Source organism: Protopterus annectens, chromosome 11.part0 (genome assembly GCF_019279795.1).
Source record: "Protopterus annectens isolate FY-2018-M chromosome 11.part0, PAN1.0, whole genome shotgun sequence".
Classification (NCBI taxonomy): Eukaryota; Metazoa; Chordata; order Ceratodontiformes; family Protopteridae; genus Protopterus; species Protopterus annectens.
The window spans coordinates 195,960,360-195,982,526 of NC_056745.1; the positions used below are offsets into that span (position 1 = coordinate 195,960,360).

The following is a 22,167-nucleotide window of genomic DNA, read 5'->3' on the forward strand; positions in this document are numbered from 1 at the left end:
TTACACCTTTCACACACTCAGACCACCACAGAGTGCTTGGCAGTTAACTCCAAATATTAAAGCAGGCAGATCTATGGAAAGTATAAAATGAACTGATAGCTTAAGTGGTCTAAAAAAGTGGCAGAGTGTTGTAAGGCTAAGGCACAAAAGGAGTGAAGGCTTCTGAAGATAGATAATTTTTGAAATGAATTTAAACAAGTAAAAAGAGGTAACTAAGTGGAGAATGAACTGTATGAATTTTCCACAGTCAAATTAATGGAGATAGTACATATACTTTACCCATGCAACCTGAACTACCACAAGCAATAACTATGAAACATGCAGTTTAACCATGTACAACTTAAATTAGTTTGATGAAACATAAATTAAAATTATTCCAAGTAATAAAGCGTCCGCTCGGGGTTAATGCTCCAGTGTCAAAAGCAAAAACTAAATGAATAAACAGTCCACAAAGGAGCAAAGCAATGAAGAGGAAAAATACTTGAGGTTAGCGCTTTCGCAAGTAGCTTCTTCATAAGAGTCTCTTATGTTACCCCAGGAACACATTGTCAGGAGTTGATATTGGTCCATCATTTTCAAGACCATGTAATAGTTGTAATTTTTGCTCGTACATTTTGATTGATCCAGTTTTTATTCATCCATCTGGATTAGGTGAACATATGATACGGGCATGTGGGACTTGTAAATCGAAAGATGTGGTATACATGGCATCCTGTGAAGGATGCTCAGCGTTTTACATTGGTAAGACGAACCGATGCCTCAGGGACCGGATTCGTGAACATGTATACCACATTAGGAAAGGTAATATGTTTAACGCACTTGCGAAACACATTCATGTTGATGGAGAGGGACACAGCTTTAGGTTTAGAATATTAGAACAGATTTTGAGGTCCCATAGGAGAGGGGATGTTGAAACATACACGGAAGCCAGAGAGACATATTGGATCATCAAGTTCAGATCAGATGTGCCTCCTGGGCTTAATGGGAAGGTCCCTCTACGTCCACTGTTGAAAATGAGGAGGTTAGGATACAAGAAATAATGTTTTTTTGGTACTCATGGTCACATTACCATATCTCAATGACATTTTTTATAGGTACATTGTACATTTTAGATGAATTGATGTGAGTTACTTTTTAACTTTACAATGATATGTTTCATTGTAGTTTTTTACTGTTGTTTATATATTTTGAATCATTGCTGTCATTGAATATTGTTATATGAATGGATATACCTTTAAGAATTATATTTTCCCACCTTTTTAGGTATTTAAATGGCTACTGAGTGTTGTTGTTTGTATATGGTCTGAAGAAGCTACTTGCGAAAGCGCTAACCTCTGCAGTAATAAACCAGTTTTTAACCAACTTTTGATTTTTATGGACTACGCTTGATTTATGCTGTATTTTTCAGCGTATGGGATTTTTTACTCAAGTATTTTTCCTCTTCATTGCTTTGCTCCTTTGTGGACTGTTTATTCATAAATTAAAATTATAATCATAACTGGGAACTAAAATGTTACCTTTCATATAAAAGGCTTGACAGAAGTCTTCAGTTCTTGTAAATATATTTACTAAAATGGCTTCTCATAGATGAGCTATCAAACATTTCCAGAGGATGAGTTCTGTCATCTCTCTACAAAGGTACCAGCAGCATTCATGTAAGCTTAGCTCAGCAGTCAGTCTCTAATATGTTTTTATGTCACCTAAGTTGTTCTTGCCTCCCCCACGACAAGCACTACCATAGCCAACAATATATTTGCCAATTATTTCAGTACACAGTGTTAGCAAAAAAAGCAGGTATCAATAATGAAGTCTTTTGCCATGCTATGTATTAGGAATTCAAAATGTAAATAATTCTAACAAATGCCTTTATGTGAATGGTCAGATTAAAAGGCCCTATGGTGAGCTGTCAAGCAAATTTCAAACATGGGTAATTCTAAAACCTAGGCATTATGGCCATTCTACTTTTGAGTAATTTCAAAGGAGCTGGTGGAGCGCAGTGCCAAATGGCTGGGCATATATACATTGACTGTGTGCAGATATATATAATCTATTAGATGAGCTTTGTATGTGAAATGCACTGGTGTGGGTCCATTATGTTTATAACCAGCTCTTGATCTGTTCCCTGCCTTATGCATTGCTGTTAGGTACCCATGTGCTGTCACACATATATTGATTCTTATAACTAGTTCTGTACAGGATGAATTTTACCTGCAGACGGTGTCTGTTCTTTACCCCTGCTGCCATTTTACCCTGTGTATGCAGTATTGGTGTAGAAGTGGTGCTATTATTTTTAGTTTCTCCTCTCCCATACTGCTAGATATAGTCCATTGTCTTCTTGGCCTATCTGTACTTCACTGCCCGTCATCTTTTGGTATCTCCTTCCACATGATACTCTATACATGCTACCTTTGCAGATTATTAGCTCCCATCAATATATCTTACATGTGCTGAGTACCTGGCATTGTTTAATGTTAGACACATTAGCAAATGTTGAGGTGTGCATTGCATACTTAATGACACTCCTAAATGGTGTATGCTGTCAAATCACATTAGTTGACTGGATCGGGGCAAGGTTAGAGGAATTTGCACTCTGTGGAGTTCTCCACACTCTTGCCTGTCAAGTCATGCATATCCAAGCATACCTCTTAACTGTACAGATTTTTGCAGAATGTCCAAATTGTTGGCTCATATTTTTGGTCTGGTTTTCATAATATTGTGGTTTTCTGTCAAATTAATGGCAAATCATTTAAGACTGAAGTTAGAAAATAATGACAGACATTTGAGTTTCAGACTTCATAACCTTCAGAAAAATCCATGCTAATGCAAAACCTGTTATTCTGTCAACTTGTAAGAGCAATATGTAAAAATTGTCCCTATTTTTAGGGCTTTGTCCCACTTGTAATTATGGCTTTGTCCAGATTTCTTGCTCTAAGTAGTTGAGAGGTATGTATCCAAGAGGGGAATCACTGATGGCTGCTCAGGTCAGCATTCCCTTCTCCTAGAAGGCCCTTAAAATGCTATCCTTAGTCTAAATGAACTTGATGTGAATATTCCCAGATGGATCTATATCAAATGACTGATGTTTCAGAAAGTCAAACAACAAAACATCAAGACCAAATGGTCAATATTCTGAAATTTTGAAAACACAAAAAGAACCCCAAAGACTGTGCTTTTGTAGGGTTGCTTGCCCCCTGCACCCCCAGCCTCCCTGCCAATTATATATACCAGTTTCAAGATCACATTACAGTGGGGTAAATGACAAATTCCCCAATCCCCACTGTGCTGCAATCTGACTAAAAGCAGTCTTGCTGTAATACCCAATGGGTGACATTGACCATTTGAACTTCATGTTTTGTGGTTTGAAGTTCTGAAACATCACTCATGTGATATAGACCACTATCAGATAAACTAGAGTACCCCAAAACATTTTCTGCTGGAAAGTATGCTCATAAAGTATGACTTTATAGGTAAATACTGGGCTAGCTACTCTTGCAGGCCATTTTAATCCTAGTAAAGTTTCTTTCTAAGGTGAGAATCAAACCATGTACCTTGTGTCTGTGATGTAAACACCTTAACCATTATGCCAATCCCCAATCCCGGATTTTGTTGTTTATACCATCATGTGGAAGTCTGTACTTAAATAAGACAAGTGGAATTTTTATCTTAATCAGTTTTCTAAGTTAATTCACTAGATTATAGACCATAACCAATCCAGATATTCCACTCACCACTGAGGTAACAGCTGTAGGTAATGAGATAAGTTGTTTATTTATTTATTTATTTGTTTGTTTGTTTGCTTGTTTGTTTATTTTATTTTTTTAAATCCCAATTTAAATATCTAGATTTGTTTCTAGGGCACTTATGCAATTGTTTTATACTTTTGTACCTGGTAATATAAAGCTATCCTATATTTTCCATCCGATACCTTGCTATACCTAAGCCCTGAAGACACGGGGACTTTTGTTTATGAAACTCTATGCTTAGCAGGTGAAAAATGTCTCAACTAAAACCACTACCAGCAAATTTTCTTAACCAGTTCCATTATGACTTCTAATTGCATTTCTTCATATAATAATAAAAATAATAATAATAAACATTTTTCACAGTGCTTCTCAAGTGAGATTCCTCCAACCAATTTTGCTAATTAATTAATTTGTACTCTGTAGCTTTGCAGAGTCTTCTCATGAAGTCTCTAGTGATTTCAGTTATCTTACTATTTTAACACATACATCTTTTTCAGTGTAACACACATAATGATATGTTTTTACATTGTGGATATTGTAAGTATTCGCAGCTACTGTGACAAAATGAGCATAGAGTAAAATTGAAAGCAGTACAATTTCACTTCAAAAATGCCAACATGCAGGACCAATATAAAAATAAAAACAAATAGGTTTTGAGCAAAAGTTCTAATCAATAACCAAAGACTTGGAACATCTTGCAGTTTTACATTTTATTCTAACAAGTCCGTTAGTTTGGTAGGAAGAATTAGAAATGCATTGATTACTAACGTCACTGGAACTTATATGTCCTTTCCATACTGAAGGTGCTCCCACAAAAGAGACCTGTATCAAAGGATTTGCTTCATTCCTAAAATAACCATATTTTCTATAAAATGTGGTATAAAAAATAACTATGGCAGGGCTAGCCACCTGGTATTGTCAACTTTGGCTATAGATGATTGTCACTGTTGAAGGGACACCCCAACCCCATGTGCAAAAAATGAGAAAAGGGGGTTGCAGATTGTTGGATGGGGTTGTTCCACATCCTATATCTTGTTACACACTAGCAATTTATATAAAAAAAATAAACAATGGGGTTTACTGTTAAAGAATTGTATGCAATATTGGGGATGTTAACCTAAAAGATTTGCTTCACTCAGTGGGTACCCCGAAAGTAGCAGTGCCACAGTTGAGCATCCTACCTCAGGGAGGGACTATAGGCAAACTACTGTGCAATAATCGTTTAATAAGAATCCAACAGTATTCTTGTTTCAAATGTTCTAATCCACAACATAGGCTGACTTCCATTAATACATGTATATATCAAAACATACAGCAATTCAAATGATATTGTTCCATTTGAAGGCATCCTTTCACCAGACCTTTAAAGAAAAGTTATTGAATTATGTGCACAGGTGATGAGTTTCTACAGTAAATATCCACTGCAATGTAATAAAACTTATTTATTTTACTCTTTGATTGACTAAGTCCCTTTTCTGAATATGAATGCATATGTTTATTATATCATTTTGTAAGTCCATCTCACTAAAGCAGCCCAGATAGAAAAGCTCTAGACCAAGTATAAAATGTTTTACATACACAAATAGCCGAAAAAGGAAAACAAAGGTGGCATGACTGTATCCCTATTAGTATTCATACTTCACAGTGCTTGTTTCCTAGTTCAGTTTTCAGTTGGGATGCCTTCTGTATGGAGTCTGCACGTCTTGTGTGCATCTGAGTGGGTTTTGCCAGATGATTCAGTTTCCTTCCACATCCTAATATCATGCCATAGTAATGTGACAATCTGCCAAACTGTCTGTAGGCATCAATAATGTGTGTGAATGTGCACACATCTGCATGCCTCTGTGTGTTATGCAATACACTGGCGACCTAATGCATTTCACTCAGAGAGTGCAATTTAGGCTGCAACTCTCTCACAAGCCTGAAGTGAAAGAAGTGACTAACCACAGAATGTATGAATAAATAAAGAATTAGCATTTGTCAGTATTTTTAATAAGAAAATGTTTAGAGCATCAAAGGCAAACATTACTACAAAAATAAAAATGTCTCATTACATCAGACAGAAGAAAACACATAATGCACCTAAATTATTTAATATTCTATGTAGGAACTAAATAATGTACACAGGATAAGTCTGTATATCATAAAGTAATAAAGTTTGTTTATTAAAACCATAAATGTGCCATGATAGTATTTAAGAGCTTCTTGAGGCCAGTTTTCAATGTGTTAAAAAGGAAAACAACAACGGCCAAATCCACCACCTTCCATTTTATATGAATCACATTAAGATATGCCCTATCTCTACATATAAGTGATTATGATTTAATGGATGCTATTAGCTGGTCAAAAACAACACGCTTGCTTGGCACTTTATAATGGAGTTTAACACAAAGGCTTCTCTGAGACAGATGCCTGGTGTCAGAGCCATGGCCTCAAGCTCAATGCCAAAAAGTGCAGTGTCATCCCCTTTGGTAAAAACTCTGTACCCATGAACTACCACATAGGCAGCAATCTACTTAACACCAAATGCGTGATAAGAGACCTTGGGACCCAGGTGGACAGTAGTCTCTCCTTTGATAGTCACATCACCACAGTAGTCACGAAGTCCTTCTACGTGGCACACCTCATCATAAAAGGGTTCTCATCCAGGAAAAAATAGGTCATTGTCCCCCTATATTCGTCACTCATTACACCCATTATAGAGTACAATGCCCCTTTTGGAATGTACCTCACAAGACATCTGCAGCAGCTGGAAAGGCCACAGAAGTACCTCACAAAGAGGTTTACTGGCCTCAAGCAAATGCCCTACACTGACCGCCTCAAAAAACTCCAGCTTTACTCCGTAGCATATCGCCTACGAGAGGTGATCTCTGCCTAACATATAAAGCTATGTCAAACTCAGAGCTGTTGGACATGCTACACCTAAAGAAATCCCAATCCCTCCGAGCTACATGCTCTAGGACCTAAACCTTGCCACCACAATAAACAGGACATGCTAGAGGGATAGATTCTTGTCCCAGAGACTTCCTATTTCCTGGGACAATCTATCCATCTATGTCAAGCAAAGTTCTTCATTAGCACTCTTCAAGAAAAATCTTGATGAGTGGATGGGAAATAGGAAATACACCCCGGGGATCACTTCTGCGTCTGTGCTGGACAGTGGCAAAGGAAAATGACTTTCTTGGGTGGCGTAAGCTATGGAACCTTGCTGGCTAGGCTTATGTAGGCCCTTGGGCCGATAGCCTAGTACCTACCTATGAACCTATAAGCTTCAGCTGTATGCAGTTCAGTCTTTTCCCTAAACCAAGCCATGTCAAGGTGCTGAAGCTATCATAGGTTCACAGATTAGTACTAGGCTAACTGCTCTTGCGAGCCATTTTAAGCCTAGCCAATTATCCCTTGTGAGACTCAAACCCTGCACCTTGTGTTTTAACCATTAGGCCACCCCAGTTTATTAAGGTCTCCTACCACATCTCCTAGGGTATTATTTTAGGAGAAAGATAGTTCACTGTGTTTCAGACCAATTAAAATGATGCCACAGAAAAACAATGAGTCCTATATCATCATGTAAACCCCATTTCTAAGTCATGACCTGGCCCAGTCTTTGACAGAGATCTTGTGTCACTAGGATATCACTAAGTCAGTTTAGTAGGCACATGGTGGATACAAGCCTGAAAAGTACTTAGAAACATGCACTGTAACATAATACCTTAAACTACCCAAGGAGCCTGATCTATTGTGTACCATGCCATGATTAAGCATTATGGCACAGTCAGCATATTATTTTTGTGGTGACAGACTGTATATATGTGTAGATTGTGAAGACAGGAGGTATGGCCAGTACAGCTAGCTGGAATTTTGTAAATAAGTATATGTCATTTATGAATATCAAACTGATTTATATAAGATGTTTGTGTTACAAATGTATTAGAACTGTATGTCATGTGTATATCAAACTGATTTGTACAGACATTTGTGTTGAAAAGTTATTTGTAAAGTGTGTGCGTTTGAAACGTATCCACAGTGTGCCCTACTGGACAGAACAAAAATGTACATGTACTATTGTAGCTGTTTAAATGTATATGTTTTAACAGAGGAATCTGGAAAACAGGAAGTTATCCTCAGTCCAGCAAACTTTAAAATATATTTGAAATTAAATCACTTTATGGGCTAAGCTATAAAGTTGCTATCTCACAGGTGTCAATGCAGCCAGAAACACAAAGTCGGTACTAGGAAGCTTTCTGTATTGTCTTTGGGGGTGAACTAATTACTACTCTGGAAATGTGGAGGTATGCAACTGTTTTATGACTTCTAGCACTTGTCACAGAACTGAGCAAAAGCCTTTGTGTGTGTATTTTTACAAGTAGGTGCTAAGTCCTGCCAGCTTCCAGCAATGGGGGTTTGCAATGGAACTAGAAGTCAGATGACCAGAAGTGATGGCATTCTGCAAGCTATCCCAGAAGTAATATTTTAGATATTATTTTGAGAAGTCTGTTAGTGAGACTGAGCATTCTGTATTCTATCTTGAGCCTTACAACAAGAAAGACCATTCACCACATCATCTGCTTTGCTCTAGTAAGTAAGTAGGGAATAGTATAATTCTCTTTTAAATTCAGTCAGGAATATAGTGAAGCTTAGCTTAGATATTGTTTTTTTTTATTTGTCTGAGTCATCCTGCAAAGTTATTTTAAATATTTCCTGTGTTTTGAACTATAATGTCACTGTGAATACATATCTAGTATTTCTTCTTCTTCCTTTATTATTTATTATTAAATGTACTTAAACCTTTCACTGCGGCTGATCTTAGTAGAGATATTTAAGTTTTGAGAGTACTTGCATATTTATTTAGTGACACTGTGTGGGCCACTCCTAATAGCCTTGCTCTTGGTCAAACTACCATTTGTATTAATATTAATTTCACTCAGTATATTGGGTACCCTTGGAAGAGCCTTATGGTAACTGGCAGGAGTGTTTGGTGGCAGTCATAACTAGCTAATAGTCTGGGCAAGAATGGGAATGGCTACTAAACCTGTGTCAGCCTTTCCCAGGTGTGTGTGTGTGTGTGTGTGTGTGTGTGAGTGTGTGTGTGTGTGTGTGTGTGTGTGTGTGTGTGTGTGTGTGTGTGTGTGTGTGTGTGTGTGTGTGTGTGTGTGTGTGTGTATAAATCAGATCTCAAAGAGTGTATGTGTGTTAGCTATTTGGGCAAGGACATAAAGCACTGGTTTGACAAAGAGAGCGTTGGAGGACTTGGCTTGGAACACTGGCTAAGGACACAACTCTATAGCTGTGCCAGTGGGGAGTCTTATTGGGGATCTGGAGAAAGAGAGAGGAACCAGTCCTAAGCTGACTGTGTTCCCCATGTGCTCTTAAGGGAAATTGTGCTTGATTGTACTTGATGCAGAGAGCTGCATCTGGAAATACTGGGTGTGTATCTGTTATCCTCCCAGTGAATGTTCCTTACAGGTGCCAGTGGTGAGGACTGAGGCTCCTTGATTACTGGCCCAGAGGTAGAGGGTTGTCACATAGATAATAAGAGTTGCAGAAATTGTTGAAGTACTCCAAAAATGACATTTAAAAACAGAATTTATTGCATCAGAATTGAACATCTTGCCACAATGACAGATCCTCCCCAAAATCTTATCCATATTAATAATGGATTAATCAATGTCCTAGATAAAATCTACTCCAAGAGATTACAGGCAGTTTTACATCATAAACAGAAAATCAGACACAAGGATTTAATCCTTTGGAGATGGACCAAAACAGTCTCTATCATTTAGAATTTAGAATTTAAGAAAGGCCTCTGAGTCACTCTTTTTGTGAAATTATATAATATGGGAAAAGACATTAATCTGAGGAAACGCTCTGAGTAAAATATCTGTGTTGTGCTGTGCAGCTGGTAATATTTGACTAGCAATTATAAGAGAGAAGAAATCATACAAATAGAAAAACCTCAGGTACTGGTAATAAACAGCTTCTTTTTCTATGTTGTGTTTCTGTGTTGTGCTGTGCAGCTGGTAATATTTGACTAGCAATTATAAGAGATAAGAAATCATACAAATAAAAAAACCTCAGGTACTGGTAATAAACAGCTTCTTTTTCTATACATTCATCAGTGCAGAATCAAAAGGCTTAATCGGCAAAGGCTGATTTGTTACAAATTTCAAAGAGGCATGGCTTGAAAAAAGGTAAATAAACATTATGGAAAATAAAAACAGGTCAGAAAGCTGGTCAGAGATCTTTCAGCACTGTTTAAAATAAATGAATACCAAGAGAGGGGGCCTATAAATGCAAGGTAAAATAGGAAAGAAATGTCAAAACACACAAAAGGACAATGAGCAAGGGCTTCCTTAATATCAGAAATGTGATATGTCAGAAAATCAGAGGAATGAGATATTGTACCAAGCTGACCCGTCAAAGCTGACTTCACCAAAGTGTCTACATTCTGGACTTGGGAAATGAACATTCAACTCATCATTAAGTAGTAGAACTTGCTTTCAGGTTTAATGACCTTGGAATTATTTATATTACAGAAGGGGTGCAGGAGACACATAGTCCAGATGAGTGCAGCCCCTAACATTAATTAAAAAATCTTGGCAAGTTGCCCATTAAGGCATAATAGGAGTGCCAAATGGACTTTGATGATATCAAGTATATCCAAGATAAGAGACTGAATTTAAGAAACTACTAAGATATAACGTTTTCTTCATATAATCTATTCAGAATAAACTCAAAATTATATTTTACAAGCTTCCAGGTGGTAAAAAAAACAATATGAATTGCATACTGTGCACTATAAACAATTGAATAGAAGGTGGAAAAAATTGCATATTGGTAATTTTCTTGAAGATGTTTGGAAAATAATTATGTCAGAATTTATTTGTGTGCAAGGGAAGTTTCTCTGATCACAATTCTTGAGGTGACTGGTTACTACCCTTTTCAATCGCATCTTTAAATTGTTTAGCAAAAAGGGAGAACAATGTTCTCAACAATCTTTGTCATTTAGGGACTGGTCTCACTTGCATGTCACACTGGCCTTTGCTATCATCCCTTCATACTGTATTGCATTATATTATTTAGACTACAGGGGATTATGGCCTAGAAGGGATTATTGCCTCCACCTCAGGACCTTTTTCCTTCTCTGAACATCCTAAGGTCATTCCTGCATTAAATCCCAACTACTACCTGTCAGTCTACGCTATAAACCAAAGTGCATCTCATTGGGTAATAACTGCTTCATTTGTGAATACTATTCCAAAACAGTCATCAGCAAATACGCTACAGACAGCGCAGTGGTGCAGCAGTAGCATTGTCACCTAATAGTAAGAGGTTCTCCGGTTCGATTCTCGGCTGGGGTGCCTTCTGTGTGGAGTCTGCATGTCCTCCCTACATTCGTATGGGTTTCCTCCAGGTGCTCTGGTTTCCTCCCATGTTACAAAGACATGCATCTCGAGCTTTTCTCTCTGGGCCTTTGCTAAAAATTGGCTTTGTTCCAAGTCGGACTTTCCCGGTTAATAAATGTTAAATAAAATAAATATACTCAGTGTTATGGATTCATGATTATACATTAAACGACATTTGTCTGTCCGATAGCACCTTGAAAACCATTGCTTAAACCCACTTTCACGAAAGAATACACTAAGCATCTTTTAATATCACCTCCACAGCATTGTCCGTCAGACAAATCACTGTCAAAGATGTCTCCCATTCCCAATGTTATGAGGTATGAATATGTTAAAACTGAACTAGTTTTAGTGCTGAACCATGCAGCGGTCTGCTACTTATTGATTTTTTTTCTAGATACCTTCCATTTACTGCCATCTGTTTTCAATAAATCGGTGAGTTTAATATTCACCATTCTATATATGACATTATGCTGTGCTCTTTTCCTGTCCATTTCATGTTTTTGTACATTACAGGTACTGCAGGCAGACTTTTGAGCTAACATTATGTTATACAGCACCCAAATAAGAAACTAATTTTTCCCAGGTTTTTAGCAGGCAGAAGTATGCTTTCAAGATTTGCCAGTGTGATCCTAAATAATATGAAAATAGGATCAGAACATAAGCCGTCTGCACCACAAGTATCTTTGTAACTGGGGCTTGTGCTGTACAATTACACAAGCCACTACAGTTGTCGTGAAGCAGAGAGCTAGTTTGTCCAAGATGCGCATATCTGGCACAATGAGTGGCAGATTATGTCATTACTAACACAGCAAAAGAGATTGGTGATACAGAAATGGGAAGGCATAGGTTTGCCTAGACTCCTACATTACAAATAAATCTGACCCACTGCTTGTCCGTTCCTGAGATTAAACAGTAAATAAAAAAGTTTTAAAACATTGCTGTTCACAATGTTTCTGTCTTTAAAACACGTGAGATTTATAAATGGAGACATAAAACTGTTTAAAGTACAAAAGCCTTGATCAGCAAGGATGTTTATGGAAGGATCAAGTTTTATTTAGATAAAGGCAAGTAAGTATTTAGAGCAAGTAATTAATTACATGAATTAGTGAAAAGAGGTAAACCAGGAAACAGGTATTCCAAAATTATCTGTTTAAATAGCCCATTTTGCAACACAGGGATTATAATACTTATTACTCATTACAGGAGATTTGCATCCAAATCACCAAATGCTAACTAACGTCCTTGCGATTCAAACTAAGCGTTCAAAGTCAGCCTTGAACTGTTGTTCTTCAGTGTATAGTAATCAGGTTGCTTGAACCATACCTGTGTTACTGTGTCTTTTACCTTGTATCATTCAGCTATCCTGGACCAGCATGTTGACTGACACAACTCTTCAAATATCTTGATAGCCTAGTATCACACAATTTGTAATGCATTCACACATATCATACAGTCAACATGTGTACTAATAAATCAGTATCTGGTCATGATGGTGAGCTGGTCATTGTGACACTATCCAGTTGCCTATGTGCACTTAACAAATGCACATACAGGTAGCAAGCTATTTCATAAAAGCCATGAGATGCTCTGCAGTGATGGATGTTTTATGCAACCTACACATAATTAAATTTAAAGTGGCAATTTTTCGCTGGAATTGTGCCTTATAGGATACCCAAGCATGCTGTTATCCTGTGTCAGCTGACTCCCAGTACTGTTTTACAGCTAACTGCAGATAGTGTCACATAACAACAGCAAGGTCGTTGAAAGCTACACTACTCATTGGTGATGTGATGGTGCAGAATAGAAGAAAATACATATCAGTGCAGTATGCCAGTACAGAGATTGTGAGTCATAGTTAAGGGGAGCTTGAATTGATCAATGGTTTTATAGTGGCAAATGATATCAACTTCTCTGTCTAGAAGTTATGCTAATCTCCATTACTGTTAAAAAAGGCCAACTGCCAAAGAGAAAAGTATTTTATGAATATAACCCAGAGAGTTATGAATCTACAGTATTAAATAATTTCTTAACAAGTTAATCCAGTTGTTCCTTGTGTTCTTGTATTATACTGTTAATCAGGTTTAACATTAATAATAAATAATACATGAATGAATAAATGAATAAATAAACACCAAAGCTATTAATATTAATTAAATTCCTTTCTGTATACATGAAACACAACTACCGTCACATATCCTATGCTGAAAATGTCCCTGGTCCAATGTAACACAATGGTTAAGAAAACATTATCTAACTAAATAACTAGCTCCGTAAAGAAGGATTCAGTGTTGCAGGTGAGGGGTTTCGAACATACATATTTATGAAATTTTAGTACTAGTTAGTGTGTCACAATGCAGTTCCTCTGCAAATGTGCACATATATTGCATTTTGGATAAACAGAGTTTAGTGGAACAAGAACCTGAAAGAACATATGTGTCCCATTGAGTTAAAAATAAAAAGTTCTTTATATTTTTCACAGCCTCATGGTCTATAGATTAAATTGTTTTCTCATCAGCTTTGTTTAAAAAAGGCAGATGCTTCTACCCTTCTCTGTGTCATCACTATAGCATTCAATGTGTACCTTCTGAAAGTGGAACTATGCTGGTGGCAAGTGAAGGGGCATGCAGGAGTTTAGCACCTCAGAGAGTGGAAATATGACTGATTTATTATTTTACCTTTGTCTGATAAGCAACAACTCATTTCATTCATATTGCAACTGTTTATTGCTCTGATATGTTGACACTGAGACTAGGGACCACTGTATCAGAATAAAAATATGTTGCTACAAGACTACATATTATCTCATGCCTGAGTGGGAAAATAAAAAAAAAATCTATATCTACTGCTATGAAACTCAGCAAACCAATGTGTCAAAACAGAGTGTGAATATGTACCGACATTCCACTCTTCATAATAAAATTAAAAAATATAATACAGCTACATCTTTTAATAAAATACTAATATTCTACAAACACACACACACAGACAGATACATACAAATGTATGCGATAAGAAATAAGGACAGGTGCATGATACAGATATTACTGTGTGCCCAGGGGTTTTGTGAGGCATGAGCCCAAAGGGCGAGTACCTTACAATGCATCTGCATACGGTAATTTCTGCACCATGCACACTCTGAAGTGCCTTATTGCATTTATAAAATAGACATCTGCATTTTGCAGTCTGAATATTATATTTAGTAGTTTATGAATGGCAATTAAATGTTTTGTGGTGTATTTCACTGTAAAATACTTCCTTCACCCATGATTGACAGCTGTGTAGAGGTACAACTGTTTAACTGTGTGGAATTTTGGTCTACAATTTTCAGAGTAGTCATTTAAGGGATTCACCAATATGTGTTATACCATAGTCCAGATCATAAACAGCTGCTAACACATGATAATGCACAGTCCAGTTTATAAACCGGTGCTAACACTATGCAGTACCTCAGCTGAGTTCTGGCAGGTGAGTGAGTCCAGATGAGGCAGCATGTGCATCAGTAGCACTGGGCTTCATAAATATGTACACTTCTTTCCAGGTAACACAGCCTCATAAATATTCATAAACGTAATCATTTTCATGGCAACTCCAAGAACTGAAAGATACATATATGCAAGCAGTAATACTGCCCCATTATTTTTAAAGTTAATTTATCAAATGATATGCTCTCTGTACCTTAAATGATGAACCATAGCAGGAAAATGCCTGCAGATTCTGAGTTCTCTAGTAAAATTAGACAGCCATTGGACAAGGATGGAGCAAACTGGGAGAAACAGTTATCAGCTGCAAGATAAGCAGCGTGTTTTGTGTGTTGTTCTCTGTTTTAACTTGCAGTTACTTTCACTGCTGCTCTTTGATATATGAAGACAAGCTTAATGTGTACTTTTTTGGGGGGAGGGGTCTGACTGTCAGAGGGCTCTTATACTACTAGTATTGTAAACAGCAACAAACATGCTGCTGGTAGTAAACAAGATTTTACTAGATATACCATTATAGCATGGAATGTGGCAAATAAAAATAAATATGAAGACATAAATACTGACATAATACATAGCAGAAAAGAATGGAAAAGGAACTTAGAGAAAGGAAAATTAAGAAAGAGTAAGAGAAATGAGAGGTGGTGGAGAAGAACTGTATGCTAATGCAGCTTGGAGTGTTAGGTGTGATGATTTTGTGCACCAATACAACTCAGACAGCTTGAAGTGTTAGCAGTGATGATATAGCGTACCAATGCAACTCAGACACCTTGGAGTGTTAGCAGTGATGACAGAGCGTATCAATGCAACTCATACAGCTTGGAGTGTTACCAGTGATGATAGAGCATACCAATGCAACTTATACAGCCTGGAGTGTTACCAGTGATGATAGAGCATACCAATGCAACTCATACAGCTTGGAGTGTTAGTGGTGATGATAGAGCATGCCAATGCAACTCAGACACCTTGGAGTGTTAGCAGTGATGACAGAGTGTATCAATGCAACTCATACAGCTTGAAGTGTTACCAGTGATGATAGAGCATACCAATGCAACTCATACAGCTTGGAGTGTTAGTGGTGATGATAGTGCGTACCAATGCAACTTACGCAGCTTGGAGTGTTACCAGTGATGATAGAGTGTACCAATGCAACTCATACAGCTTGGAGTGTTAGTGGTGATGATAGAGCATACCAATGCAACTTGGAGTGTTAGTGGTGATGATAGAGTGTAGCAATGCAACTCATGCAGCTTGGAGTGTTAGTGGTAATTATAGAGTGTACCAATACAACTCATGCAGCTTGGAGTGTTAGTAGTGATGATCGAGCGTACCAATGCAACTCATGCAGCTTGGAGTGTTAGTGGTGATGATAGAGCGTACCAATGCAACTTGGAATGTTAGTGGTGATGATAGAGCATAGCAATGCAACTCATGCAGCTTGGAGTGTTAGTGGTGATGATAGAGCGTACCAATGCAACTCATGCAGCTTGGAGTGTTAATGGTGATGATACTGTGCAGCGATACACCTCAGACAGCTTGGAGTGTTAGCAGTGATGAGAGAGTGTACCAACGCAACTCAGCATTATACGACAGTTACCTGAAAATACTGTGTAAAACACAACTGCAGAGCAAAACTAGCAAAATATGACAATCAGCTGGTGCATGTATGATCCATGAACCATTATTAACTATTTATCAGTGTCAGCAACCTGGAGATGGTCTACATTGTTAATGGTTGAAGTTATTAAGTCAACAAAATAAGGAAGTATGTGGCTTTGAAGGAGAATCTGTATTACATTTATTAAAACATTGGATATGATTTGATAAATTTGATATTGTTGAGTTGGGTTTGCTTCCTGGGATGTGAAACTAGATATTTTTCACTGGTCAAGATTCATGAAACTTTTCTTCACTGAGCAAATAAGGAAAAAGGCTTTTATGCCATGCTGCACCATGTTAGCTTCAGAAATGAAATTTCAGAAACCTCCAATCCTGCTAGTACTAAGCACATAAATTATTTATACCTATTTACTACATGAAGAAGAACATTACACACCAGATACAAAAATAAGCATCATATTATGACATGTCTGACTCTACTCTAGACTAAAAATTGTGTAGTACAGGGGACAGTATTGATTGCATGCATTCAAAAATGTTCTGTAAGTTTTACACAATCAAGGCTATAAACAACTAAAGCTACGTTTACAATAAAGGAAGTAGAGGAAAAAATTGTTGAGCCCATAAAATGACCCACAGCCATAGTTGGCTCATATCGCACCCAGTGCCCTTCTCCACTGTGGCAATAAGGGGCTGTTCAGCCCTAGATCTGTCTACCACTCCTCACCTTGGGGCATGAAAAAGGAAAGAAAGAAAGAAAGGAAGGAAGGAAAGAAAGAAAGAAAGGAAAAGAAAGAAAAAGAAAGAAAGGAAGGAAAAGAAAGAAAGAAAGAAAGCAAGGAAAAGAAAGAAAGAAAGAAAGAAAGAAAGAAAGGAAGGAAGGAAAAGAAAGAAAGAAAGAAAGAAAAGAAAGAAAGAAAGAAAGGAAAGAAAGAAAGAGAAAGAAAGGAAGGAGAAGGGAAAGAAAGGAAGGAAAAGAAAGAAAGAAAGAACGGAAACGCAAGAAAGACAAAGAAAGGAAAAGAAAGAAAAAAAGAAAGGAAAAGAAAGAAAGAAAGAAAGAAAGAAAGGAAAAGAAAGAAAGGAAGGAAGGAAAAGAAAAAAGAAAGAAAGAAAGAGAGGAAAAGAAAGAAAGAAAGAAAGGAAAAGAAAGAAAAGAAAAGAAAGAAAGAAAGGAAAAGAAAGAAAGAGAAAGAAAGGAAAAGAAAGAAAGAAAGAAAGAAAAAGAAAGAACATCCATTCCCTGATCTGGCTAGCAGCACGCAAGCAGGCATGGTGTACATTATGTTCCTGGAGTATTTGAAGAGCTAAAAACAATAAAGTTCTTTACTTTAGACTTGCTACAGTTTAAATATTACACACAGCCCTGACTGCTAAGGAAATATCAGCATTTGTTTCTGGATGCCATTAGTACCACTCAGTCAACCATCTCACATTAGCTTCCCCTCACATCTTGCACTGAAGGAGGCAGCCTCCATCTCTTCAGCGTATCTACACTTCTGAAATGCCCTAGCATAAAAACACCACTGCACAGAGCCACAAGAATGTGTGGGGCACCAAAAGGAAAACATGGAAGAAGAGTGTCACGATTTGGGGAAAGCCTAATATGTCTTAACCTGAATGCAGCTAAGGTATTGCTGTATAGGACATAAGATCACGGATCCTAAGATTTCATGTATAGTGATAGTGTTAAGGGAAGGGCTTTTCTAAGCATAGTTCAAGACTTCAAGCTCAAGATAGGGACAAAACCTTACATTACATTCAGGAATGAGTCTAATCATCAAGATGAATAATGTCTTTAAAATCTCAGGGTCCCTGGCTGCAAATGTGTTGTAAATATGGCCAGTCTAAAGCAAAGCTTTTAGCTTTCCCTCTTAAACATGATGCTTATGAAAATCCTGTTCCTACAGCCATCCTAATATCTTTAATATGTTTCATATTTTCCAACTTTATACTGCCCAAATCTATTTGGATGTTACCGTTAATCCCATGTAATACCATTTTTCATTTTGATGTATTAAACTTTAAACCGATTTTATCACCTTAATCTTGTACTTCTTTTAAGTAAACATTTAATTCTTCAGTATCAAACTGACTTTTTTTATTTTTTGCTTGCACTTTGCAATCATCAGCATATTTACATATCCAAAACTTAACAGGACAAAGTAAAATTTGAAAAAAAAAATATGTTAAATAACACTGGTCTAAAGACCAAATCCTGCAGTACTCTCATATCCATGCCTATCCTTCATTATTGTCCACCCTCTAATATTACACACTGTTCAGGATCAACTAAGCAGTTCTTTATCCAAGTTACAATGTAATAATTAACTCTTAGTATCTCTAGACTTGAAGCTGTCTTCCTGCTGCAAGCTGTCGAGTGTTTTCGTTATATGTAGGCATCCTGCTATACATCCTTTGTCTTAATCCATCAGAGCTGAAATCCTTTCATAAAATGATAGTGGGCAGGTCAGTTTAGATTTTCATTCACAAGACTATATAGTAAATTATCCAACTTAGGGCCATAAATCTCATGTTTCTCTAAATGCTTCAAAATACAATATTAAAAACATTTAACCATTATGTAGGTAAGACTAATTGGTATATAATTTGTCCTGTCACATTTGTCACCTCCTTTAAATATTGGGACAGTATAAAATCTTTTCCATTTCGCTGGATCAGTTACGTTCTTCAACATGTTGTTAAATAAATACACTAACAGAGTTATTCTGTTTTCTGATAACGCTATTAAAAATTGACCTGAAATGTTATCAAGTCTAACAGGACATTTTTTTTAACTTTACTCAAAATTATTAATTTATTTTGTTTGGATATATTTGGTCATAACAACACATCTGACTTGATGTTTAGTATGATAACCAGTCACAGTAGAAAGATGAGTGAAACATTCATTACAAATTTCGGTACTTACGTATTATCGCAACCAGATTTTTATGAAGTGATAACTGTCATTGTTCTCGCAAAACAAGTCTGTGTAATACTGAAAACAGGTGTTCAAAATCCTAACTACTATTGTTTAATATTGTTTAGGCAGCAGTACTTGAAGTTACTGGTCTGTGACTTTCAGGTCTATTAGGCTTACTTACTTTTTTTTAAGTTTGCTTACTTTTGGCTTCATAGTTTGTAAGTTGAGTGATAATGGTGCGTTAAGGCAGTTATTCTTCTGCCGTGGCTTGTTTGTATCACTGTAAAATCCTATCGGTGAAAAGGGAAGTTCCCCATGCTGCATGGTTTTTACCTGTGCTGTCCCTCATAAAAGCTTTTTTCCCTAAATCATGGAGCATTGCCGTCACTCATGTAAATCACCGAGCATTGCAGTCAGTGAGCAGTGGCATGCGTTACCATTTCATACTATGTGAAAAGTGGTTGCGATGCCAGAGCAATGTTTTTAATAGTACAGAACAATTTACATTGCTTATATGCATCATACTTAAATGAAATGATTGATCTAAATGAATTATTTCTATAATTATCTACTTCAAACTTCTTGTTAATATTTGTGCTGTGTTTATGTATAATACACTCTTTTCACAAGAACAGTGAAAGTTATGACTCCATAAAAATGTGGTTGTGATAATATGTAAGTACCCAAATTTTAGCCTTTAGTTGTTTGTCCATAACTAACACTTATTGCTTGATTCCATATATTGGGTGTTTTACTGCTAACCAGACAAATATTGAAAATGTGGCAAAGCAGAAGCACAGGCTGTTTCTTGCATGAGCTAACAAATAATAGCAGGAGGTTACTGGCACTTTGGGATGTATCAGAAGGGATCTCCTGTAATATTGTTCACCCCCTTTGGATAAACTGCAGAGAAGTAGAAGGGTTGTACAAATAAAGAATGGTCAGAGATGAACTGACAAGGTATTAATGGATTGTGTTTAAGATGTCAAACTTCATTAAGAAAGTCATTCGGTGAAAGTGATCCAGAGGATGCCATGATTATCCCAGATGTAAATTTGTTTTTTAATAAGCAACCAATAATTTGGTTTACAAATTTCCAAAACGTCTTGAGTAGGTAGAAGGCTGAAGATTACTGGGATCTTCGGAACCTTGTTTTGTGTCTTATCCCAGTTGCTTAGCTAACCTTCTTACAGTTATCACTGTGTATTTGTTATGTGGAGTAGCAGTCTGCTTCCCCAGAAGTTAGGGTAGTCCCTAAGCTACAGTAAGGCTTTTACATCCTTACTGGACCAAAGTTTAGTAGATGGAATATACAATTTGAAGACTATAGGGAAGTGTTTTTTTTCAGGTAGAGCAGCTTGCAGGTTGTAAGTAAAGTGGCCTATCAAGGGTCTTCACTGCTTAAAATGGGAGACCAGTTAATTGACTGAAGTTCTGCATTTAGTATTGAAATGTTTTTTGTAACTCTAGTTTGAAACTAAGTTAGGTGGATATTTAGTTCATGGTATGGAAATTCTCAATGCAATGAGCATGTGATCATTGAGAGTGAGATGTAGGATATTAAATCTGAAAATATTGTTAATACTGTCAGTGATAATGAGATCAAAGAGGGAGTGACTGTCCCAAAGTTTGACCTCATTGTACTGCTTAGTGCTCACATTATGTTGCAATCTGTTAAAACGTCATTAATGCCACTGTTAAGTGGGCTCAGCAAGCAGATGTTGATGTTCACGAGAATAAATGTGCTTTGATATTGTTTGGAAACATCTAATATTTGCAGTATCAAGTGCTTGAATGGGTCTAGGGAGGCAGAAAATGGAAGAAAGGCAACTGCTGGTAGTAGAGATAGAGAACTCTTTGGTGCTACTTTAACAATGAGCTTGCTAGAGTTGTGATTATATGGGGAAGCAGCTTGTATTTTGATGTTCACCCGCAGAGTAATTTTATAAAGAAGAAGGGTCCTTCCACCTTGTCGTTTGGCAGGCCAGATCCTAAAAAGGTATTTTGTAATAGGAGAAATGATGAATCGGGTTTGGGTGTCATCTTTTATCCATGATTCTGTTATGGTACCTATGTCTGGTGAATAACACTGCAGGAAAGCGTCTACTTGCTGTAGTTTATTTCTCATCATTACTCCACTTAGAAGAGCGCAGTGGAGATGTGTGGAGTCTTTGATGGAATGTGGATGTACTAGGTACAGTGTTGGGAAAAGAGATGGACTACAAGTTGTTAGATCTGGACTGGATTTGTTACTTTTTTTAACTACTAGAATGAGGAATATGGGGGACATCAAATAAGATATTGGTGGACTGTTTAAAAGCAGGATAGAAATGCATTTCCTTATCAGAGTAGTTATGTATGAAGGACTCGGTTTGGTCAAGATTAAGACAGAAGGAGAGGTGGAGGCTAATTGTGAGAAATACGTGGGAGCAGCAGGTGCTAATTTGTGGTTTACACACAGCATGTTGGATATGTATGTATGTGTACATAGGAAGAGTGGAGGGGATATTCCTAGTTTTTGTAGGTTTTTATATATGGATGTGGGGCTAATGATGATAACCAGAACTAGATAAGTAATTAGGAAGGTTAGCGTGCCTTGTCTTGGGGTATTCATGGTTTTATTTACTGATGTAGGAGGGGAAGTACTGAATGGTGAGGCAAAAATGTTTAGTGTATTATATAGAAGATTTACAATTTATTATGGCAATATTTTAACATGGTAATTATTTTACTTTTTTAGTGAAAGTATTGACTTACAAAAGTGACTGTCACTACTTCAGATGAAATAAATGATATTTTATGATGGACAAGTGCCTGGGAAGGGATTCATTAACTAGCTGGCAGATGTTTGCTGTGGATAAAACATGTTGTAGTTTTGTGGATTTGCCTACATCCATAACTGTTGACATATGCAGGGAAGGGGTAATGCAGAGTTGGGGATGGGGCAAAAGAGGAGTGAAGGAAACCACTAATCAGAGTAGGTGGTAGCCAGTCAA

General features: G+C 37.0%; 1 protein-coding gene across 3 annotated transcripts in view; it reads right to left on the reverse strand.

Moving 5' to 3' along the window:
• Positions 1 to 22,167, reverse strand: part of IQSEC3 (IQ motif and Sec7 domain ArfGEF 3) — a 3,183,686-nt gene that overhangs the window by 1,848,115 nt on the left and 1,313,404 nt on the right. The gene's annotated exons all lie outside the window — the stretch shown is intronic.